The following is a 25,863-nucleotide window of genomic DNA, read 5'->3' on the forward strand; positions in this document are numbered from 1 at the left end:
AGTTGGAAGGAAAGAAATTAACAAGCTGTATGGTGGGGTGTTGCACATGATCAGCCATGCTTGCTGTCTAAGTCTGTCTGTTGGTTGTTGCTATGGCTACGGAAAGCCAGTGGAACCCAATGAGCTGTCTGCGGCAGGGCTGAGAGGACCAGCCATTTTACTTATGGAAAACAGTGTGGCATATTCTGCTGAGCTTCACCCTGGAAGAAGCATTTTTTTTTTTCCCAGATCTATTCAGAGAAGCAGGAGGCAATAGGCATGTTAGTATACAATGATTCCAGCCACGCATGCCTGCAAGCTGTCGTTTGGAGGAGCTGCTGACTGCTGTTGCAATTAGCTGATTGGAGAGCGTGGAATGCAGAGTGAGAATGCTGCATATCCGCTACCAGGCAGCAGAAAGGGGTTTTGTCTGGGGAAGGCAAGCCTCCCCTGCAGTATCATCTCAGCGGCTCCCTCACGGCTTGCCCTGAAAACTAGTGATCCAGAAGGAGGGTGTCGCCCTCGGTTAACACCAGTCCTGTGCGTGGCTGCTGCTTATGAGCGGCAGGTCTGAAAGAGCAGGTGTGCTCAGATGGGCACTGGCCTGGAAGGCAGGCGGACGCTCTCGGGTGTACCTGCTTCCTGGTAACAGATTGTTGGCTCACAGAGCATCTGCCTGCACGCTGAGGCCGAAGCAGAGACGGGGGTTCCTGGGCATCCCACTTGACTGACAGAGGTAAGCTCTTTTTCCCTTTCAAAAACACAGTGTGGAAAGAACTCCGAGCAAAAACTTAACCTGAGCGATTTCCCTTGGTTGTGTGGTCTGGATTTAGCAAGCACACATGCCTGTTTCCACAAAATAGTGTCGGAGGCACACATGGAGGATTGTTTCAGGGAATTCAGGTTCTAGAAATTGTACGATCGAAAAACAAGACTGCTACGCCTTGGGGTTTAAAATCAATATTTGTTGTTGTGACAGACTGTGGCGGCTGGTTGTTCTAAACAGACTGCATGGCCAGCAACCTTCCCCTCCGACAAACAATGGACTCCTTTATGACCTGCCCTCTGACATGTAGAAGAGAGCTACGTGGAATGCCAGTGGCATGTAGGTTGTGAAGCGTTTGCTTTGAAGCTTTGTAAAGGATTTATTTCACTCTTAAAACACCAGGTATACCTTTAAGAAATTTCATTCCCTGTCCAGGTGGTACTAACCAGTGGATTTCGTACTTGCTTTTTCTGGTCCCGGCGTCTGGTGTGTGCTGTTTGATTGAGTTTGGGGCAGTTGTAAAGCAAACAGTGTAGGTCTTGGAGGCTGCTCACACCTCCTGTCTGAGTATCCTGCATGCCAGGGTAGCCCAGAGCACAACACCCCCATTGTGCTCCCCCGGCTCAGAATGCAAGGGAAGAAAGGAAGTGAGTTCAAGCAGGGCTATAGTGTGTGGTGCTAAAACTTCTTTTATTGACCAGTTTTTCTCACAAGCAGATTGCAGAGGTAGAGAGTGAAACCAAAAACACCACACACCTCATCCGAATGCACGCTAATCTTTGCCGGGAGTGTTTGCTGTCAGTTGCTCTGTGATAATAGCACAGACTTTGAATTGCAACAGGAATTGCCCCTTAGTGAGTGTTCCTTTGATTTACAGTCTCCTAGGAACAAAGCTGTTACTGTGGATTGAAACTGGTCAGTCAAATCGAAACCCCTGGTAAGGAAATAACCAAGTAATGATTACATTCTGTTTCAACAGAACATTTTTGGCTCTAAGTCAATTCATTGTTTGTCTATCAGAAATGTCAGTTCATTTATAGTGATATTAAAAATATTTAATGCAAAAATTGGTTGAAAAGTTGGAATTAAACCTCCAAGAAGGATGGAATCTACCATGAAGCTTATATAGCAATGAGGTTTACTTCTAAGAAATGTATTTTTATTTGATACCTTTTCCTAAAAACTATGATGAACTCTGGAGTCCCCTTAGAGTTGTAAGTGCAATATCATTTCCATTGATTTGTACAAGCATGAATCACTCATTTCAGAAATACAGTCATCTTAATGTGGCCTCAGGAGAATCATGAAGCATCTGAAGAGTTTTTTTTTTTTTTAAACTTCTGCATCAAATATTACCCACATTCAAGAAATAAAGATGCAGGCTAGGAAATCTCACTGTGGAGAATCACGCCCAAACATTCGAAAAGAACAAATAGAAATCTGCCTATATGGGTATAGAACGTTACAGGAGAGAGAATGCACTTCACTCGTGGTTAATTTTCAAAGGAAAACTACAGGCACAGACTTGGGTTGAAGACGCCTTCTGTAGATCAAGGTTCCACGTAACTGAATTTTCTCGCAACAAAATGCAAGGCAGAACAGCTCTGCGGTTTAGCTCCCTGCAGGAGCTTATTTAGAATTAAACAGCGACAAGATCTGCAGCAAGAAAATAATTCTGGATTAATTTTTCATGGGGGAGCTTTTTAGAAGAGAACGGTATAGAAATGCCTAAGACACACCTGACTGCCTAGCCCTGTTGCCTTTGTGATGGCGTCACGTGGGACAAGTTAGCCCACAGGAAGCCTGACACACAAACATTATAGCTGGGTGACCTTTTTCCCACATGAATAACATTTTTAGGTGATATGCTATGAAATAGAGCATTCTCCATCCAGTTTCATACAGCACTTCTATGTAGTTATTAGTTCAAAATTTCAAGAATAACATGCAAAGACGTAGTCCCCTTCTTTAAAGACTTTGCACCTTGCTTTTTACTGTTTTTGGATCCTTAACTTTCTGCCTCTTTCCAACTCATCTGCTGTCAATAACAAGCATTTTGTAGCTTCCAATGCACACGATATAGAATATTTGCAAATGCAGTACCCACTGAATAGATTTTCATTCAAAATTTCCCCACAGTGGCAGCCACCACTCATGTATCTTTCAAGCTCCACAGACTGTCGCTTACCACCTCCTGTGGCTACGACTGAGTTTTCCCTCTGTAGTTAGTTCTGTCTACTGCATCGTGTTACATTCTTCTCCGCTAGCAGACTTCTCAAGATCTCTAGTTCTACAGTGCTTTGGTGTGTAGAACTCAGCATGCAGACGTTGTACCACTAGCCTTGGATTTACTATTTTCTTATTAGTTACTGTAAATGTATTCTTGGCCTCGTAATACAAGTCCTAAAACTGCCTTTCATCAGAAAAATTCAAAACATTTAAAAACAATGAGGCTTCAGTTTCTCAGATTTGAAAATCTGGCTTCAGTTTCTTGATTTCATAAAAGCTATAAATGTCCTATAATAAATAGATCAGAATTTTCAAAGGGAATTCACAACGTATAAATTTACATGTTTTCATATTACATTCTAGCTTTGAGTTTTATAATAGAAATAAGATAAATAGCATTTCTTTATTAGCAAGCGTCTGTTAAAGGTTCGTTTTGGCTGCCTTCCAAAATTTGGACTTCTTCCTCTTAGCTATGATATGTTAATGCAGAACATGCTATGATTAAATAATAGACAAAGTTGAATGTGGTTCTCATCATCTTGAAAACTAATCATGTTTAACCAATTCTTTTATATACAGTAATTACATTTTAGGAAACATGATTCTATAATATATCTGCATCATTTTTAATATTTTATATTTTAAGTAAGTATATTTTGAAGATTGAAATAATTGGGTCTTCAAAATAGTGCTTTTAAAGTTCTATATTTGATTGTATAAGGAAATGAGTTGCCTTTCCATTTCGCATTTTGCATATGCGATAGTATTATATAATTTTCTAGAAGTTACTCATACTAATAATTTCATTGTGGATAAGCCTATTAAATCCTATACCATCACTCCAAAGAATTACATGGACATTTTAAAAATATCTTCACATCATTTTTGTAAAAATTAATACTTGAGCATTTCATGAAACACTTCTATAACTGAGTTCTAAATATACCAAATGAAAACACCCATTCCAGCCTAAACGCAGTTAAGATAATGTTAGTTGAATAAATAACAGGGAACCAGCAAAGACAGGTTTTTATTTTCGGGGTTGGCAAGATGACACACCCTCACAGAGGTATGCCACACTTATTATACCCTCATCTTCAAAGCAGACAATACCAGTTCACCAAAAACACAGTGATTTCCTCTTCCCTATACAACTCAGGTATACTTATCCCCAGAATTAATTCTACACCTTTGAAAAGCATTATTTCAGCAAAAAAAAAAAAAAAAAAATCAGAAAGCTTCCACTTTTCCTGAACCTAACCAAAGGTCTTACTTTCTAAGAAAATTTTCCCAGCTCAAAATAAATAAATAAATAAATAAAACCCTAGTAGTATTCTAAATATATTTCCTTCATTCTTTTTATAAACATTATGATCTAGGAAAATTTATTTTTATTAAGAAACATTTATAAATTTAATGATATTGTGTTCTTTCTGCTCATGAGTACTGTTGCCTGCTTTTGAAACTTTTTATTTTTTAATGTAACGTAGACGTTTGTTTCCTCTACCAAGTTTTCTCAATGACTGTAACTTATATATCACAAATACTTTCTTAGAATGAACCCTACCCTCCGTTTTGAATGGGAAAGTTAGTCCAATCCATGCAGAACTAAATCTTTTCACATTTCTTGTTCTGATAAATTTTTTTCGGAATGGATGAATATGGTGACAGGACCAGCATAAGCCTCTTAGGTTCCAAATCTTCTGATGTTCTACCCAATTTGGCACTCTTCAGAGACTAATATAATTGTGAAGAATCCGACATAAGGAATCCAATAAACTAACAAAACTGGGCCTCTACCCAAGAGCTGGCCGCAACACTTGTAAAACTCCTCCAAGTGTACCAGCAGGAATGGTGAGGTTTTTAAATGCAAAGAAACAGGCATAATGCTGTGAGATTCTGGTCACACTGGAATACTGTGTTAATATAAATGGTCAGTCTGTGCTCCCCTGAGAAGTCCCTATACCTACTTGTAGCTGGAGATAGCTCGCTGCTCAGGGGTGTTTGGTCCTCTGAAGAGGTGACCACTGTGGAACACGCTTAAGCTTTGGACAGCGTGAGTAATCGTCCTCCACCTGTTGAAAAGAGTCAGCTACTTCTGCCCCACTGGCTCATTTTAATTCCAGCCCGAGGTACGTTATACAGTTTGCTTGTATTTTCCACTATCAAAAACAGAAGTTTAGGAGAGCAACATGTGGTTGCTTAAAAGTGAGCTGACTCTCTTGTGGCTTATCAAGATGCCTTCACACCTAATCAGTGCAGTTCTCTGTGCTAAAGTTAACAAGGGAAATGAGATAACAAAGCCCTCAGCTGTTGCTGTGCTGTGTCATCTTGTCATCTGGTGCACAATTGGAGCACTTTCTGAAACAAGTACATTTATCTGACTTGTATGTTAGTGCACACATTTTCTCCTGTGAGCAATAATCAACTTTTAAAAGAAATGTCTCAATGCATAGATTGGAAAATTTATATAGCATAGCTTACTAGTAGTTAAGATGAAAATTTAGAACCATTTAGTTGTGCTGCTACAGTGTGAATAGATTTGGGTTGTTCCCTAAAACTGGAGCACCAGCTTAAACCAGTTTAGGTGAGGCGAGGCCAGGAGAATGGTGAGTGACAAGAGGGAAGGACAAGATACAGGTTGCTTAGGCAGAACAGCAGTTACAGGGAAAATTCAAATTGCTTTCTAAGAGCAGCTGGAACCCTGGAGGCATTCCACAGCAGGATGGCATATGAAATATTCAGCCAGTATCCGATGAATGGACAGAGGGCTCATAGCAACCTGATCTCCACTGCGTGTTGTCTAATGCTAAAACAGGACCAAAAAGTAGTCTGAATTAGAGATAATGTGACAATTTAGCAATATGCTCAATTTTTTAAAATCATCTAAACACAGAAGAAAAACATGAAAATTTAAGAAAATGTTATTATTTTTTAAAGTAACATGTAGGGGCAGTGGCACAGTGGGTTTAAGTATTAATTTGTCACTTGTGATGCCCCCATACCTAATTGGATTGTCAGTTCCAGGCCCAGCTCCTCCACTTCCAATCCAACTTCCTGTTAATGTGTCCTGTGCAGTAGCACATGATGACCATATGCTTGTGTCCCTGCCACCCACATGGAAGGCCTGCAAGGAGCTCCAGGCTCCTGACTTCAGTCTGGCTCAGCCCTGGCTATTGAGAACACTTGGCAGGGGGATAGGAGAAAGGCAATGAATGGGGGATTATTCTCTGTCTCTATCTCTGTCTCTCTCTCTCTCTTTCCCTCTCTCTGTCTTTCAAGTAGATCAAAATAACTTTTAAAAATAAACATGTAGGGGCTGGGGTCATGGTGGATTAAGCCACCGTCTGCAGTGCCAACATCCCATATGGGTGCCGGTTTGAGTCCCAACTGCTCCACTTCTGATCCAGTTCCCTGCTAATGTACCTCAGAAAGCAGTAGAGGGCCCCTGCCACGCATGTGGGAGATGCAGAAGAAGCTTGTGTCTTTGGCCTGGCCCCACCTTGGCTGTTACGGCCATCTGAGGAGTGGACCAACAGATGGAAAATATCTCTCCCTCTCTCTACCCCCTCTCTCTCTCTCTCTCTCTCTCTCTCTCTCCCCCCCTCTCTCTCCCTCCCTCCCTCTCTTCCTCCTTCCCTCCCTCTCTCTCTCTGTCTCTGTCTCTCCCTCTCTCTCTCTCTGTCTCTTCTGTCTCTCCCTCCCTCCCTCTCTCTCTCTCCCTCTTTCTCTGTCTCTCCCTCTTTCTCTCTCTCTCTCTCTCTCTCTCTGACTTTCACATAAATAAATAAATCTTTAAAAAATAATTTTAAAGATGCACAAATAAGACACAGTATTTCTGGTGATGCATCTAATCTTTCCATGTGAAAGTGAACTCCAAGAGAGAGTACTCATGTTTCATTTATGTTTTTACCCTCATTATGTTACCATGTGCATGGCCAAGAGTAATGAAGGCTGGTTGGATGATCAAACCAAGGTTGAGGTATCAAATGTTAACAAATAAGGCCGGCGCCGCGGCTCACTAGGCTAATCCTCCGCCTTGCGGCGCCGGCACACCGGGTTCTAGTCCCGGTCAGGGCACCGATTCTGTCCCGGTTGCCCCTCTTCCAGGCCAGCTCTCTGCTGTGGCCAGGGAGTGCAGTGGAGGATGGCCCAAGTCCTTGGGCCCTGCACCCCATGGGAGACCAGGAGAAGTACTTGGCTCCTGCCATCGGATCAGTGCGGTGCGCCGGCCGCAGCGGCCATTGGAGGGTAAACCACCGGCAAAAAGGAAGACCTTTCTCTCTGTCTCTCTCTCTCTCACTGTCCACTCTGCCTGTCAAAAAGAAAAAAAAAAAAAAGTTAACAAATAAAATTTACACCAAAGAGAAAACCTTGTCAAAGTAATGTAAACTGTGAATCAATGTAGCTTTCATTATGAGATAAATAATTCAGCCCATATATCTTTAAATGTTTGTTTGCTTTGTTTGTGGATAGCATGCCTTTTATGTAAAATGCTGGGCTCAATGTCAGAACAATCCTTTGTAAGTCATCAAAACTTCAACAGAGGAAATCATGGCTGGCGCTGTGGCTCACTAGGCTAATCCTCCACCTGCGGCACCGGCACCCCGGGGTTCTAGTCCCAGTTGCTCCTCTTCCAGTCCAGCTCTCTACTGTGGCCCGGGAGGGCAGTGGAGAATGGCCCAGATCCTTGGGCCCTGCACCCGCATGGGAGACCTGGAGGAGGCACCCAGCTCCTGGCTTCAGATCAGTGCAGCGTGCCGACTGTAGTGGCCATTTGGGGAGTGAACCAACAGAAGGAAGACCTTTCTCTCTGTCTCTCTCTCACTGTCTATAACTCTCTGTCTCTCTCTCTCTCTCACTGTCTAACTCTGCCTGTTGAAGTGTTATTTTTTTTAACAGAGGAAATCATGACACAAACAAAAATGACTTGGTTCACTGAAATCACTCAGACTTTTTCTCTAGAATTTAATCTCCTGGGTAACTTAACTATATGGTAGTTGTATCTAACAATCAAGAAAGCAATAAAATATGGGAAGGCATAATCATCTTTACCAGAAAAGCCATTATTCATTTGTTGAAAACATGTCTGTTTTGGGAAAAGGGCATTTTTAGGTCAATAACTCAGATGGCTGATAAAACATTCGGAGGTCTTTGACACTGACTTTCCTTAGAAACAGAACTTTTTATACAACATGTGGTCTGAAATCTGATTATATCACTGACTTCCTTTCCACCGTAAATTTAATTTATGAGACTAGCATAGCTGATTTATATAATAATTAATATGAATTTTTGTTTGAATTAAAGAATCTTCCTTCTGGAGTGTGCAAAGCATTTTGACTTCATTTTAAGTTAATTTTGTATTTATTAGTAGAGAATTATTATTGCCTGCATTTCACAAAAGCAAATGGTAATCAAAGTCATGAATAACCTAGCTTAATTTAAAATCACCTTCATTTAACCCAAAGTCCCAAAGGTCCTTACAGTGCCTCACACTGACAGTTATCTGATGAAATAATTTCACTTAATCTGTGTACTATGACATGGTATGATATCACATCATAATCATTTGGAACCCTAAACTTTAGCTTCCTTTGGGGTGAATTAGGAAAACATGCCCTCAAAACTCCAGTTCACTGTTTTTAGCTCTGGTATTTAATTATGCAACTGTCAGGAACTAAAAGATTATGATCACAAAATTATATTTCCTGGGGAATGAGCCACTCATGAACTGCCTCGTTCCCAGATTCCTTAGTGATTTTATTGTATTCATTTCTAACTGGTCTGTGAGAAGAGCCTCTGGGTTTCCATGGTGCAGACAAAGCCTATAAGTTGGAGAGAACAGAAGCTTAATGACCAGGGTCCAAAAGGACTCAAGCCCTCAAAGTATTTGTCCCAATAAGGTCACTCAACCAAAAGAGCTTTTGAGTTCAGAAGGAATTAAGAAAAGTGTTGATTTGAAATGTGTCTCAATTTCCATCAAAAATAAAGCATTTTTGAGCAATCTGTATGTGCTCCAGCTAAAGTATCTGAAAGAGTGAAAAAAAAAAAAAATACTGATCTAGCCAAGGAAGCCAGCATGACCCATATTGATTGACGTTGGAAATATCACTTCTAAAAAGATAGGTTATTCATTGGCCAGTAACTTCTTTCAGGAAATAAAACCTGAATGTCTTCAGGAAGTATAATGCCAGGCAACACATACTTTTGACACCACCATCAGACTGTTTGCTTCACAAGCATATCAGTGCCCTGAGTTCCGGGCTGCCACGGGGACTGGAACTTCTGGATTTACCTTTCTGGTAGATGAGTTTGACAGTGCAATGGCAGATTTTCCAAATCTCCTCGTCCAGGCTTTTCAAGTTTGTGTCTCAGTGATTGATGTATTAATAGAAGCTATGGTCATGTCCTTTCTGATTTTACCTAGTATTGAAAAGAAGGCCTTGTGAAAGGAAGCAGAGAATGAGAAAGATCCCAAGTTCTGGGTACAATATAAGAAGAGACCAGATCCCAATGTAAATACCAAAGTTGTGCATGTATATTCAAATGTTATTTGACTTTTTATATAAACATTTTACAAAAGTTTTAGGCTTTCACTTATTTACTTATAGCACACCCTTAAGGACCTACTATATGTTTAGAATAGGGGGAAAAATGAGAAAATATAGCAGCAAGCCATGGAAAGGGCTTATAGTTTAGTGAAGGCAATAATTCAGGAATGCTAACTATTCTAATGAAGATACAAGGTGATAAATTGTTATAAGGGAGGTAGGACAAGTGTTTATTTCTTTGAAAAGACATGCAAAAAATTGAAGGGGCCATCAAAGAAGGGGGTATCTTATTCTGAAGGGAGAAGAGAGCTTCCACTTTGATTATGGCCATGTCTAAATAAGGTCAGAGTTTGTGAACTCAAGAGGCTTGCATGGCAGCTCATGACAAGAGCCTCGGGTGATTACTGACGTCATAAATAAGAGTGTCAGTTGTTAAATCAACAACTGGAGTCACTGTGCACTTACTCCCCATGTAAGATTTCTGTCCTTAATGTGTTGTACTATGAGAATTAATGGTAAAATTTGTCTTCAAACAGTACTTTATAGTTTGTGGGTCTGTGTGGGTGCAAACTGTTGAAATCTTTACTTAGTACAGAGTTGATCTTTTGTATATAAAGATAATTAAAAATGAATCGTGATGAAGAATAGGATGGGAGAGGGAATAGGAGATGGGATGGTTTGCAGGTGGGAAGGTGGTTATGGGGAGAAGAACCGCTATAACCCAAAAGTTTTGCTTTCGAAATTTATATTTATTAAATAAAAGTTTTCTATAAAAAAAAGACATGCAAAAAATTAACTTATACACAGCAAAAACTTTGTCTTAAAAATAGAAAGTTGTAGAAAATGACATTAAGTTACTTAGAGAAGGGAGATTTCTTAGAGAATCAGGAGAGATAACTTAGAGAAAATAGTATTTACGTTAAGCTTTGGATGAGATGGGATTTTGGCAATTGCTTGCAAAAGGGAACTTTGTAGCATCAAGAATTGTTTTAAACAGGAGCAGGCATTTAGCCTAGTGGTTAAAACAGTGGTTAAGACATTCATAGCCCATGTCCCAGTGCCTGAGTTTCATGCCCAGCTCTAGCTACTGACTCCAGCTTCCTGCTGGTACCAAGTCCGGGAGGCAATGGTGATGGCTCAGGTGGCTGGGTTCCTTCCAGCCATGTAAAGACCTGAACTGAGTTCCCAGCTCCCAGCTTTGGCTCCAGCCCTGCTGTTGGTCAGCTCTAATGTAGGGAAACTCTCCCTCCCTTTCTGTCTCTTCCCCTCAGCCTCTCAAATAAATAAATGATAATTTTTAAAGGTACTATTTCAGATAACTAACGTTTACTTGTCATTTGCTTGGTGCTTTCACATGAGCCGTTCCACTGACACTGCCACTCGGTGCACTGTGTGCCATCATCACCATGCTGCACAAGGAGGAGACTGGGGTCCAGTGAAAGGCTCATTGGGTTTCGTTTGTTCTGAGTTATTTGAGTTTATAGCAAGCTGTTCATTCCAGTACTGGGATAAAGGCATATCAAAAGCTCAAGAAATGAGTATATTTTTCAATTCAATAGCTAAAACAAAGCAAAAAAATCTAAATAATCCAACTGCAAAATGAGCAAAGAATAAATGGACAAAAGGTATGGGGAATGCAACTCCGAACCACAAGGAGTTGATACCTCATACCTTTCAGGACAGATAACAGTTGTCAGTGGGGCTGTGCAGAAAAGGGGATCCTGCTACACTGTTGATGGACATATAAATTGATGTTCCCATTATGCAAAATAGTCCTCAGAAAATTAAAATTAGAACTTTCCTATGATCCAGCAACCCCACTTCCAAGTATATATCCAAAGGAAATGAAAAAGTATGGAAGCAACCTTAGTGTTTGTCCACGGGTGAAAAGATAAAGGAAACCACGTCCCCTACACACACATAATTCGAATACTATTCTCCTTGGAAAAGAAAGAAATTTGGTCATTTGAGAGGCTGAGGAGATGTTGGCCAAAGGATACAAAATTTCAGTTAGACAAGAAGAATAAATAAGCATTTTTTTCAAAAGCATATAGAGATAGAAGTACTGCATGATTACATTTATATGTGAAAACTAAACATTGAATTGTTAGAAACAGAATGGTGGTTGCCAGGGTGGCAGGAATGTTGAAATGTGGGTCAAAGAGTATGAACTTACAGTCATGGGATGAAGAAGTTCTAGCAATCTGATGTACAGGAGGATGATTAATAACACTGTGTTGTGTACTTGCAGATGGCAAAAAGTAAATCTGAAGTGTTCTCACCATTGAAAAAGGTTACTGAGATGATAGCTGTGTTAATTAACTTGATTATGATAATCACTTCACAATAGGTACCTACAGCAAAACACCTTGTTGTACACCTTAAATATAAACAATTCTATTTGTCAGTGATACTTCAAAATAAAGTTAGAGGGAAAAAAAAATGCTTTTTTAAGGATATGGTTTAGTTAAGGATGGAACAGGCCCCAGCCAAGAGAGTAGAAAGGGAAGAGGAGAGAGGGAGCCAGAAGAAAGGTATTTGTGATGATAAAGAGCTAAGCCATTAATGGCCTCAGAGAAAGCACCAGCAGGAGGAAAGGAGGCTGCAGCAGTGAGACCCAGATTGGGCAGCAAAGAGACAAGAGCCAAGGCTAGGGAAAGCCCAACCTCAGAGGATGGAGGGATACTCGGTCTTCTGGAGCAGGAGGGTGAAGTGAATAAATGAAGTCAACTCCTGAGCCAGAAAGGACATTGTAGAAAGTCCCAGAGGGTGACTCCGGGTTGTGGGGTAAAGGTTCAGTGAGGTGGAGTGGAGGTATGAAGCCATCAAGGGCCTTGTCCTCCTGGCTGTGGCAATGAATCACCAGGGGGCATCAAAGATGGAACTCAAGCCCAAGGAGCCAGGCCCAGGAGGCAGTGCAGATCAGAAGCTGTAGCACCCACTCTCCTCCTTTAAGTACTGGCTCCTGATAGCTAAGTATTGATAAGTGTTTAAGTATTATTCATGTAAGCGTATTTGACTTTGTCTGGCACAGGTTAGATTTCTCACTTTCAGTATTTTTAATTGGAAATGCTGTGTCATTGGCCTGGGGCTAGCAGTTAGAAGCATGGACTTAGGACTCACCCATGGCTGGTGTGAGTTCTGGCTCTGCGACCTGATTGCGGGAAAGTCAGGCAAGAAGGGAAACCCTCTGCACTGTGGTTGCCTCAGCTGGGACGGGTGTAACCATGGTGGGCATTAAAGTTCCGTGTATTGTGTGTTGTTTAGAACACAGCACCCGAGATAAAGAAGGATCCCGTAGGTATCAGCTGCCCCAGTGTTGAAAGTTGTTCGTGGAAGTATATGGCAAGACTTTGCTCCAAACGCCTGTGCTCCAGTCACTTTTCTCTGGGTCCTGTACCGTCTTGTGAAGCCATGCATATGTGTGTTCTGAAGGAACACTGCTGCTGCCCACTTCGGTGAGAGCCTAGTAGCCGCCACACGTGCAAAATCTCAGCCTGAGGGATTGCCAAGGGATTCTATAATGCTCGTCCAACAGAGGATGGGGCTGGAGTGTTAAAGGACTTGAGATTCATGGGGAATCAAGTAACCGGGTAGATGCTGTTGTGAGAAAATTTGGGAACAAGGAAGACTTTTTTTGCTTGGTTTTTGATATTCAGGAGAACATGTTGAAACAGGAACAACTTGAGTTATTTGTTGGAAATATCTAGATGGAGTAGTGAGCCAGATTCAGGGACGGATCAGGATCTCAGCTATAGCTAAATTCAAGATAGATATAGGCCGGTGACTATGGAGAGCTTCAGAATATATACTACTCCTGTGAAAGCTATTTTTCTCCAAACCATATTTAATCAATAAAAGACCAATGATGTATTTTAGTCACTGCAGAAAAAATCCACATTTTTTAAAATGGAAGTTTTTAAACTATTAAACAGTTGCTGAGTACACTTAGTACAAGACCTAAACTGCCTCCACCAGTTTTATTTTCCCATTGGTTATGTGTAAATTTTAAAAGCAAATAATAGTATCTTAATTTTTTGTTAAAAAAAAAAAGATACGTAGATTTGACCAGTTCAGATGCAGTTTTTAAGAAAAAGATAGTCAATTTACCAAAAATTAGCATATTAAGCAAATATCAGGGTGTTTTTTTTTTTTTTTTGTAGAGTTGATATAAGCAAAAGTCATTTATTTTCTCCTAAAGATTTGTAAGTGTTGCCACTTTAATTTTTCTGGGAAAAATAAGAAAGGATTAAATTATAAATTGAGAGGTTAATGAGGATTAAATGGATTATGAATTTTAGTTGTGTAAAGCGGGACTTGCATGTGGAAGATGCTCAAATATGCTAGCAAGTGTCGTCATCCTTCTCATTCCAGGGAAGTGCTGTGCATTCCTACTGTGCACCTGCAATTGGGTGTGAGTTCAGCAGCGCCCAGCTGAGATGCTGCTCTTGAGGACTGTTCACAGTCCCTGGGGCCAAGGGCAAGGACACTAATAATCACGCGGTGTCACAAGCCCCAAGACAGGGGTGAGCAGGCACTGGGAGGGAAGGCAAGGAATAGGATGGGCTTGACCCTGCCTGGACCATGTCAGACACCATTAAGGCAAAGGTGGAGGCTGCAGATGGAGGGAACACACCGTGCAGGGAAACAGGGCATGAAAGCACACTGGAAACTGGTTGGGAGTCTGGAATGTGGGAACAATAGGGGGAACTGGGTCTGGCATAGTAGGGGCTTGAATAAAGGGATTATCAGTTACACATAACCCCAGTCCTTCCCAGCTCTATAATTGCGAACTCCACAAAGGAGAACAGGCCCTGGGCTCCTTTAGAACTCTATTTCCCTGCCTATAGAGAAGAGGCAGCCACACTTGCCTCTGGGAATTGCCATTTGGACTAAATAAGTTCATTGCAAAATGACTGGTGTAGCACCTGGCACAACAGAGACACAGAATGAGTGGGAGCCTCACCTGTTTTTATCACCAGCGTAGCACCAGCATCCTGCTAACGATAACATTTAGAAAAAAAAAAGGGGGGGGGGACCATTGGAATTTAATCCAGTGGGAAAAGCCAAAAAAAAAATTACAAAAAAAATTGTAACTGATAACGGTCTATCCAACCAAATAAAGAGCACAAGAAATGGTTGTGGAAAGACAGTTTCAATATCTCAGGGAAGAGGAAAACCTAGGCAGGAGCTTAAGACCTAGTCTGTATCAGTCACCCTTCTAAATGTTTCCGGTGCATCTGAAACAGTGCCTGCTAAGCCGCCTTTAAAATAGACAGTTCTACCTCCGTGGAAGACTGCATTAATAAGATGTGTGGAGGGCACAGAGGTGAGGGAAATCTGTGGGCGAGCTTCTGAGGTATTTCTAAGGAAATGTTTTGAGTTGGTGGATGTCTGCCTTGTCCTGTGTTTAGCTTGCCTGCACCCAGGAACAGCGTGTGCTGAAGCACCCAGGCCCAGAGGAGCACGCTCGCTCCGAGACCGGAAGCTGTTTGGTATGGCTGGAATGTAGGGTGCCTGATGTGCAGAGAGAGAAAGCAAAGTTGGACAAGGAGAACAGAGCTTGGGTACAGTGTCAGTGTGTCCCACCGAGTTAGACAGGAAGGTGCTGAAAGATTGCAAGCAGGAAAGTGGTCTGCCAGCTGCTGAGGAGGTGTGAGACTGCAGGAAAGGGTTCCACCCAGGTCAGTGCACTAGACCAGGAGGCCATGGCGAGAACTTCAGCTTTTCAGGACAATGGGTCTGGAATCAAGAGATCATGGAAATGGAATCAGTCATACTTAGAAGACATTTAGGGGTGGGAGCTGGGGGCTGACTTGTCTTAGGACATTAAGATATGGAAGGAGCATGTTTGGGGAATAAAAGTATATAAATTTATTTAATATGAGATTTCTAAAGGATTTATTTATTTGAAGAGGGGAGAGAGAGAGAGAGAAAGAGAGAGAGGGAGAGAGCGAGAGCAAGAGCAAGCTTCAACCACCAGATCACTACTCAATGGCCACCATGGCCAGAGCCAGACCGAAGCCAGGAGCCCAGATCTCCATGCAGGACTCGCGCATAGGTGGCCAGGGCCCAAGCATGTGGGCCATCCTCTGCTGCTTTCCCAGATGCATTAGCAGGGAGCTAGATGGGCAGCAGAGCGGCAGTGACTGGAACTGGCACTCATATGGGATGTCAGCTTTTTTTTTTTTTTTTTTTTGCGAGCAGTGGCTGAACCCACTGCACCACAGTTCCAACCCCTAAAATAAATTTTACATGACACAGAACCTTCAGAAATGAAGACCCAAAGAAACTTGTGCATTTTTATGCTAAGTGGGTTGTAGAGTGGATCTTTGTGAAGAAAAATGATGGACAAAGAAGGTTTGATCTGTTGGAATCCACTGAGGGAACTCGGCAAAGCCTGTTTGATTATCTGTGCTGTCAGGGATAAGGTGTTCTTTTCCTCCTGGGATAGGGTGAGCTCACCTCTCTGTCACTTGAGGGTCTTGTGACCCACTTCAAGGAAGCATCAGACAGTACAATTAGCCTCAGGGGAGACGGGCAGGAAAGGTTAGAGAGAACTTCCCATGGCTGCTCTTTTCTCAAGTGCCATAGTTGGGGTAGCATATCCTGAGCCCCATGATTTGGTATGTGAAAAATGAGGATGTTATGCCGAGATCCTATTACCGTCAGTTCTGTTCTGTGAAACAGTCAATGAGAAGTACACACTCTACAGTGCCTGGCACAAACTGCAAATCATAATTATGTCAACTATAAAAAATCTCCTGGAATGAAGAGGAAATGGGGATTTCCCAGAGGTCTAGAATATAATAAAGCCTGGGCACGAAACAATAAACTCCATAAATAAAAATACATGTCCACAATAGAGAAACAATTCAGTACGTTTCTTACTATAACACTCAGCAGACTTTCAATGATCATGAATTGAGTACAGTCCAATTTAAAACTCGAAGAACCTTCTGTGAGAGTGTGACAGCACTCTTCCAGATCCTCTGCTCATAACTGGATCACATCAGACTGAGGCAAGCTTACCTCTGGTGATTAATTATGCAGAGGATTCATTGCAAAAGGCTGTTGGGATAAAATGCAGAGCCTCACCTTCTGTAAAGACTCCAAATCCTAAGAACAGCCATCCTGCCATAGACTATGCTAACAGAAACCATAGTCCTAAAGTACTTGAGGAGGCATTGTAAGATCTTTTTTTCCAATAGATTTACCGACTTAATTATGTTTTTCTTAGGCTGATCTAAATTAGTTTTCATGTCACGTAGTTTTATAGCTTTGTGATCTGCAGTGTTATTTAGGAATGTAAAATAACAGTAAGTGTTCTTATAAATAATAATAATGACTACTATTCATTCAACGCATACTGTGTCAGGCAGCATGCCAAATTCTTTAAATACCTCTCATTGACTATTCACAAAAACACTCTGATGAGGGTATTATTCTCATTTTACAGAAGAGGAAACAGACTCAGAAAAGTTAAACAACTTGCACAAGGTCACACATGTGGGGAAAGTCAGATTCAGATGTGGGCTGACCACATGCCCAGCCCTGTGCTCTCAACGTTTTTCTAGGCTACCCATTTGTGGGATCCACAGATTGGCCAAAAGAAAATGCTATGGTCCTCACTTTATCTTTCTCTCTATACTTTTTCTTGTGGGCTCTAGGCAAACATTTATAAGTGAACATCAGATGTCTTTATTCTTAAAGATCAAAAATAGCACAATAATAAAGAGTGGGAGGGAGGAAGAACCAGGACATCAGTAACAGAGTTTTATGAGATTGTGGACAGTTTTTACTTTCTCCTTTTTGCTTATCTTATTTTCTAAATCTTCTTCAAATTAGAAAGTTGTTAAAATAAAGAGACACACCTAGATGGGCATCAAAGCATATTCATGTAGCACTAATGACTTTCAGACATGTAATTATGAAACATGAAGTTCTCTGAATGTGAATGATCAGCTAGCTCTTTTTTATTCTTAAAACTTTCAACCACTTTAATGGGAGAAATTCTTTAAGAGATGTGCCATTGGAAAACTGATCACCAACTTGACGTTCTGTGCTCAGTGTCCCTGGGGCTGTCTGTTTACCAGCCTGGAAGCTTTTACCTCCGGATTAAGGACGATTAGCTCTACTTTGGAACCAAACACAGTTCAATTGGAGTTCAAAAAGGATCAAGAGCCTTGTGGCCGCGTACATGGTGAACAATTTCCTTTTGTTGACCACAGCATTGTGTTCTAAAGGAGAAAATAGTCGCTCTCGGAGCATGTAGTCATATTTTCTGGAAAAGGCAATGGCTCTTTCTTCATATTTTGAAGAGAGAAGCAAACACAAGCACACAATTTTGTGATCATAGAGAAGTCCTAAAACACTTGGTGAGAGTGCGAGTTCATATAATTCGCACTAAGAAAAATGAGCAGAAAAAAAAACAGCTCAAAGGTCATCTGGAAGATGTTCGCTGCTCAATGCACATTGCATGGCCTTGCCTTGGCTGGCTTTGTCCATCTGTTGTTCCAATATGGGGGTTCCATCGGTGTGAGGCAAGCTTTTTCTGTGAGTTAGCACTGTATTACCTGAACAAAACAGAAATCCTTGCTCTCAGGGAGCTTAGACTCTCAAGGTGTATGTCTATTTTGAGCTGAATTGCCCTGTTCTGGTTATATGAATCTATAGAAACAAAACATGTCTGTGCATGAGACGTGAAAAAGTTTTTCCTTACATTTTTACTATATTTGTAAATGTATTTCCCACAGTTCCCACCATGTACTCCTTTACTTGGTTAATTTACACATACCATCAGAAGATAATAAAATATGGCATATGGGAAAAGTGTGCTCATTTTAATTTAAACCCAGGCAGCTTCTAAGTTGTATTGATAACTTGCAGACTTTCTAGAATTAGCATTGAGAGAAATCTTTATTATTTTTAATTATGGCACTGCTATGACCTTAAAAACACACTGATGCCCTTCTATGGTTTTGCCTCAGACTTACGGTTTTCTTTTTTTTTATAATTTTTTTAAAATTTGTTTATTTGAGAGGTAGAGTTACAGACAGTAACTCTTCCCTCTGTTGGTTCACTCCCCAAATGGCTGCAACAGCCAGAGCTGTGCTGTTCCCAAACCAGGAGCCAGGAGCCTCCTCCTGGTCTCCCATGTGGGTGCAGGAGTCCAAGCATTTGGGTCATCTACCGCTTTCCCAGGTTACAGCAGAGAGCTGGATCGGAAGAGGAGCAGCTGGGAGTAGAACCGGCACCCATATGAGATGCTGGCGCCACAAGCGGAGGATTAACCCACTGAGCCACGGCCCCAGACCCCAGACTTATGGTTTTCAACTCTCTGTTGAGATTTTTCAGAGGACAGACACTATGGGATATTCAGGACAAAGTGCCCCAGTCACCCTGTATCCGTGTGTGTGATGTGGAGGGGAAAGCAATCTCAATGGTAGAGAGTCAATGCAGAGTTTTAAAAAATAGCTGGTTTCAGGAATATGTGAGCAGGCAATCTCGATTTGTGCCCTTAATTTATAAAGCAATCGACAAACAGATTTGAATCATTTGTCTGCGAAGCGAGAGATAATTTCCACCAGACAAAGGGGCTATTGTATGAATTAAGTTGTTAATATTCTCAACAGGAAAATATGAAAGTTTCTTCTTTGCATGAAAAGACCATCTGGAAGTGTGACTGGCTGCACAAATAGAGATTTCTTGGCTTTTTTCATGGGGAAACAATTCCAATTGTAGAGTCTCCCAGCTACTCAGGTGTCTTGTAATAATCCCTGAAGTTTATGGTCCTTATCCACTTGGGAGAAGCGATTAGTACACATCCAACAGATGAAGTGACAAAGATCCATTTATTTTCCTTGTGTAGCCACCATGGTTATCATGTAAGTGAGAACCGGGAATGTTTGAGTTATAATGTGTCTGCGTATGGATGCTAATCAGTATGTGTTAATAGACCTATTGACTTACTTCATTATTTGAGGGTCACCCCAGCCCTAGTTCCTCTCAGGACAAAGTTAAGGAAACCACAGAAGTAGTGAGTGGACATAAGTGCAAATAAAAAATAAAATCATGAATTCTTTGCTCCCTTGGAATCTCTGAAATGAGAGCCATGTTTTACCAGCCTAGAAATTAGCAATATCTTTTCATAAACCTGTTAGTGATGGTAGATGTGTAGTTTCTCAATGAGATAGAAGTCGCAAAATGCAGCCCAAGGAGAAACTACTCACTTTGATTTGGAAATAATGTAAGAGTTACATGTATTTTAGAGACTGACATTGTGGCTCAGTGGGGTAAGCTGCCAGCATCCCATATGAATACGAGTTCCCATACCAAATGCTCCACTTCCAATCCAGTTCCCCGCTAATTGCCAAGGATGGCAGCAGGAGCTGGCCCAAATGCCTGGGTCCCTGCCACCCACATGGGAGACCTGGATGAAGCTCCTGGCTCCTGGCTTCAGGCTGGCTCAGCCCTGGCTCTTGCACCCATTTGAGGAGTAAACAAGAGGATATAAGATCTGTGTTTCTCCCTCTCTTGGTAAATCTACCTATCAAAGAAATAAATAAATCTTAGATTTTCTTTTTAAAAAAGTCTGTGTATTATATAGAAAGGAAGAAATTTCAGGGTGAGGGTTAGAATTTATTCTCAAATGCAGTGAAAAGATATCCCATCAGCAAGAATAACAGCAAAATTACATAGCAGTTTTTCATCTAGGTTTTTAAGAACTTTTATACTTAAAGTTTGATGGAATATTGTTTTAAAATTAATATGGTTTAAGCTTTATGATACCCCTCTTGACTGATTCTGTTTTAAGAAACTAATATATTCTGAAGGTATCACCCACATTTATGCTTTTAAAAATAAAGAGAAGAGGATATAGAATACAATTTTGACTTTATTTGAGAAATTAAATTTTTATTATTTCTTAAAGCATTTAATTATGAATATATCTTACAGAATGTATAAATAATTATGTATGTTATATAATTATATAATATGTAACATTATTTTAAGTGTAATTTATAATGTATTTGACTTACATTATACCTGTACAGAACATGGAATCTGTATAACTTTGTAGTTAGTCCAAATCAGGATACGATGAGCTAGGATAAAAGAGAATGAGAATTTCTCTACAGGACTAGTTAAAAGTAGAAGAAATTAAAGTCTCATTTCCCATGAATAATGAAGGTATCTACTGGTGATCTCAAGGCAACACAGAAGCTTCAAAAATTGATTGTGAGCTGACTTTTTAGAAATATTTATTTGAGAGGCAGAGAGACAGGCAGACAGCTCTTGTTCACTGGTTCACTCCCAAATGCCTACATTAGATGGGGCTGAACCAGCTGAAGTTGGAGCTGGGAACTCAGTCCAGCTCTCCAATGTGGGTGGCAGGGACTCAACCAGTTGAGCCATCACTGCCACCTCTCAGGATTCACAGAACCAGGAAGCTGGAGTCAGCAGTCAGAGTTGGGAATTTAACCCCGGGCACCCAATGTGGTCTTAACTGGCATCTTATCTGCCAGGCTAATGACTTGCTGATTTTTTTAGCAGGAAAAAGGAGGCATTATTTTGTTAACTGGGGGAGGAAATGTATCAAAACAAAGATGGCCCATTGTGATCTTGATCTGCAAGTCAAACACCCCAAAGAATGGTTGGACCCCAAGGCTGGGTGTGCTCTGTAGCCTGGAATTGCTTATCCACCTGCTCCTGTTCTGAAGTTTGTAGGTCAGGGTGTTCCTTACCACTTGAAATTTCCAGCACTTTTGTGGTCACCCAGAATAGGAGAGTGAGATACAGAAGTCCAATTTGGTGTCTTAAAGGCGTGTTCAAATGTGTGCAAATCTTTTAAAAAGAGGCCAGGAGGATAGATCTCAATCAGTAACACGAAAACAGAGCTCAGGTTGCAGAATGGTACAGCTGCTGCCATTTATAGCTCGGGTTTGGCCTGCTGTGATGGGCACCATTTGTTGAGCTCCTTCCAATTCCTTCTTCTCTTGCCTAGTGTTTTACTCCTATATGCAAATCTAATCATCTGTATCTGTCTTTGCAGGCAGGATTCATTACAGGGTATAACTATAAAATATAAGCTGACCCTAATGTAAGGGAACTGCAAAAAGTTCGCAGAAAGTGGAATTACATGAGAAGTTTATTTTGGGATAAAAATTTTGAAATCCAAACACAGTTTTTTTCATAATATCTTTTTCCATGAAGTTTCTGATGACCTTTCACATAACACTGTAAAATGAATTTCACATAATACTATATACACTTCTCTTTTTCTTTTTCAGAAGAGTTTTTGCTAAGCAAAGTTTGCATTAATAAAAATAATTTATTTCTAGAGTATTATTTCATTTCTTGAGTCAGTTTTCTATTTGTTGTAAACATTGTTATTCTCCTTTGATATTTAATTGATTCTGAGATCATGTTACACTTCTCCAATATCTGGCTCTGCCTCGACTACCTGTGCCTAATTTTGAACTTAGACACTCCACATTTGGATGCTTTTTGGAATGTGATCTATTCATTTCTTTCCCCTGCTGAATCCATTCTCACTAAAATTACTGCAGGTCTCTTCTCTGCTTTTCGTGCCTGCTTTGTTTTCTCTATAAAAACCTCTTTTTGTTACTCAGTGGAAGCTATCACCTGATAGTTAAATGAGCCTGCTATTGTGAGGCGCATTAACTGCTAATTTAATCCAGCAAGGGTTTGAATAGAAAGTCTATCCAAGCTGCTCCCAGGAAAAGGAGAGCAGCAGTTGGCACTGGGGCAGCCTTGGTGCCCCTGGTACAGACAGACCCCAGGAGAATTCGTATCCCATCTTCATTGTGGAATTTGCTGTCAAGGCTGCTTTCCCCTCTCACCCCCACTGGAACGATGTTTCCAAGACCCTGATCTCAGGAGAGACGTTCCTATAAAATCATCCCTGGCACCCCAATCTTCAAAATGTGCTGAGATACTTAGGGAGCTTTTGTAGTGTGTCTTTCAGCTGTGAATCAAGGTTTAGTAGAAAGTAAGAAATATGTGAACGTACTGAAAATGATGCCAGTCGTGACATCCCACTGCTTGTCTCCTCTCGGGCTTCTCAGGGCTTGGCTGTTCTCCTGATTAGGCAGCAATGCATGACCAAGGTCTAAAATATTAAAGCAAAAAGGTTTGTCTGCAATCTTATAATTTACCTTTTTATGAGATGAAATTCATATGTAATGAAATACATATCGTAGGTGTATAATCTGATGAGTTTGACAACGTATTCATTTGTTTAATTTCATCTTAATGAAGCTAGGCTTATAAAATTTAGTATATTATATTGGAATACAGCAGTAGACATGAAATTATACTTGGTGAGAATCTGTTTCTTCACAGAGGAAGTATGGGAGGCAGCAGGGAAAGCCCTTGTAGAAGACAAATAAAACATCTTTTTATTTTTAAAGATTTACTTATTTTACTTGAAAGTCAGAGCTACACAGAGAAGGAAATGCAGAGAGAGAGAGAGGTCTTCCATCCATTGGTTCACTCCCCAATTGGCCACAACAGCTGGAGCAGTGCCAATCCAAAGCCACGAGCCAGGAGTTTCTTCCAGGTTTCCCATATGGATGCAGTGGCTCAAGGGCTTGGGCCATCCTCCACTGCCCTCCCAGGCCATAGCAGAGAGCTGGACAGGAAGTGGAGCAGCCGGGACTTGAACCGGCACCCACATGGGATGCTGGCACTGCAGTTTGCAGCTTTACCCACTAAGCCACAATGCCGGCCCCCAAAGCATCTTCTGAGTGCAGTTTATGCCAACAAAAAGGTGTGAGCAGCCACTGGGGTGTGAGACTTAGATGGAGAGTGAGAGATAGTGGAGGTCATAACATGAGGTACACTGTCATTCGAAAATCACATGACACATCGTGGTCTGTTCATTTGTGAATATTTGGACTAGTATCTTTTGAATGTCATCTGATGTTACTGGCTTTTATTATAATAATGTAATATTTCTTAAAAAATACATGAGCCCAGAAATGATCCTGAAAGTCTTCAGATTTTGCATATCCAAGAAATGTAGACAGAGACCTGGGGTAGGAACAGGACATGAACCTGCCCACCTGGGATCTTCATCACTTGAATCAGAAGTAAAACCCACAAATCCCCAAAGTGGAGACACTATCAAAATCAGAAGAAATGGGATGGGGGATGGGGCAGGGAGAACTCAAGTAGACCTGAGTTTCTTGTTAAAAACTCCTGTCTATTGAAAAAGAAGTCAGAGCTCATAGAAATCCAGGACCTAAGGTCATTACCATCTTTCCATAAAATAAGAAAATGTAGATGACATATAGAAATAGCCCCAGGGGAAGCTATTTATAATCCCCTCAGGTAGGACAGAGATCCGTGTGACAACCTTGCTCTGGTCCTTTCTAGCTTGTTTCTCCCTTCTCGATAAAATCGTGTGAGGAAATTGTTGTCTTTTGTTTACTTTGTGCTTAAATCTGTTCCCCAGTTCAATTTGTCATTGCCTGTCTCTTGGCTGTTTTCACTTGAACCAGTCAAGCCTTTTATATGTTACTGTTTTCCATTCCGGGTTTCCATACCTTGCTTTACTTAATATATATTCACTCAGTAACTTCTAGCAACTGGACCCTAGACCCTGTGCTAGGAACTGGTTGCCTTTGTGTGTTTAAAGGGAATGTTGTGTTCAAGGAGCCTGCAGTCTAGTAGGAAAACAAAACAAAACAAAACAGATAAACAACAAGGATATAGTCAACCCCTTGTCTGCAGCCAGCGCTGGACTGATTAACTCATTCTTACACAGAGCCTCGTTAAATCTTTTGGAAAGGCTTCCAAATAGGTGGATGATATTGTCTGTGTTTTACAGTTAAGGGAATTAAGCCTCAGAAACACGAATTTTTCCAAGGAGACATGGTTTACCACTGGGAAGCTAAGCAGAAGCTAACCCTTAAGGTCAGTCTTGCCTGATTCCAGACTTTTTTTTTTTTTTTAAAGATGTATTTTATTTATTTGAAAGGCAGAGGGACAGAGGGAGAGGGGAGAGATAGAGTAAGAAAGAGATTCTTTCATCTGCTCGTTTACTCTCCAAATAACCACTACGTAGCCAGGAGCAAGGAACTCTGTCCAGGTCTTACAAGTGGGTGTCAGGGCCCAAGTAGCAGGGCCATCTTTCTCAGCTTTCCTAGGCACATCAACAGGGAGCTGAATCAGAACTGGGGCACCTGGGATTTGAACAAGCACTTTGACACGGGATGGCAGTGTTGCAAGTGACTGCTTAACCTGTTGCACCACAACGCAGCCTCTGATTCCAAAGTCTTGCTTATTTTTTTCTTGCAATGTAATCATTGCTGGAATAGAGGCATCTTTCTTTCATTATCATTCATTATAATTATAGTCAATGAACGTAAGTTAGTGTGTGTTTGTAGCAAGATGGATAGAATTATAAGTCTGATCCTCCCATGGCTAAGAGAATGAGATACACTTACAGAGCCTTACAAAGTCAGTTTTTCTCTGCTTCTTCTGAGTTACTCCATTAATGTAAACATTTGTCTTCTTCAACCTTCTTCTGCTTCCCAAATGAGATGAGAGTGTTGCTGTTTTAAAGAAACTGTTATGTCATAACTAGTACTCAAACAGTACTTTACACTTTGTGTTTCTGTGTGGGTGCAAACAGTTGAAATCTTTACTTAGTATACTGAATTGATCTGCTGTGTATAAAGATAATTGAAAATGAATCTTGATGTGAAGGGGATGGTAGAGGGAGTGGGAGATGGGATGGTTGCGGGTGGGTGGGAGGTTATGGGGGGAAAAGCTGCTATAATTCAAAAGTTGTACTTTGGAAATTTAAATTTATTAAATAAAAGTTTAAAAAAAACTTATGTCAACCATTAGACAAGGTTATTAGCAGAGATGAGATTTTTTTAATCCAGTTATTTGACAATTCCATGAATTCTCACTTAACATTAAAATAGAAAAAAAAGTCAAAAAACAAAAACATAGAACTCTGAATGAGAGCTATCTAAAATAAATTGCAAGTAAATTAAATTCAGCATCTGGGTGTGTCTAATCCAATTCATTTTCCCCATCAGTGAAATAAAAGTAAATATATTTCTGAAGCTCAACTAACATGTTTGCAATGAAATTTTAACTATTAGTATCCAGTGATTACTGTGTACATTATATTCTTTAATTTTCTTAATCATGTTCTAAGGTAATTAATGCTATCCCCATTTTTCAGATGAGGGAAATGAGGCTAAGAGATCATACCCCAAACAAGGAAGAAATAAATGACAAATCCAGAAAATTAACTCAGATCTATTTACCCTCAAAGCACAGGCTTTTAAC

At 40.7% G+C, this 25,863-nt stretch overlaps 1 protein-coding gene across 1 annotated transcript in view; it reads left to right on the forward strand.

Moving 5' to 3' along the window:
* Nucleotides 1-253: 253 nt before the first annotated feature.
* The window catches only part of SORBS2 (sorbin and SH3 domain containing 2), a 218,344-nt gene continuing 192,734 nt past the window's right edge, over nucleotides 254-25,863 (forward strand). The window contains exon 1 of the mRNA XM_062212711.1: nucleotides 254-715. The gene's annotated coding sequence lies outside the window, so the exon portion shown is untranslated. The remainder of the gene's footprint in view (nucleotides 716-25,863) is intronic.

This window comes from Lepus europaeus, chromosome 16 (assembly GCF_033115175.1).
Source record: "Lepus europaeus isolate LE1 chromosome 16, mLepTim1.pri, whole genome shotgun sequence".
In the NCBI taxonomy this organism is placed as follows: Eukaryota; Metazoa; Chordata; class Mammalia; order Lagomorpha; family Leporidae; genus Lepus; species Lepus europaeus.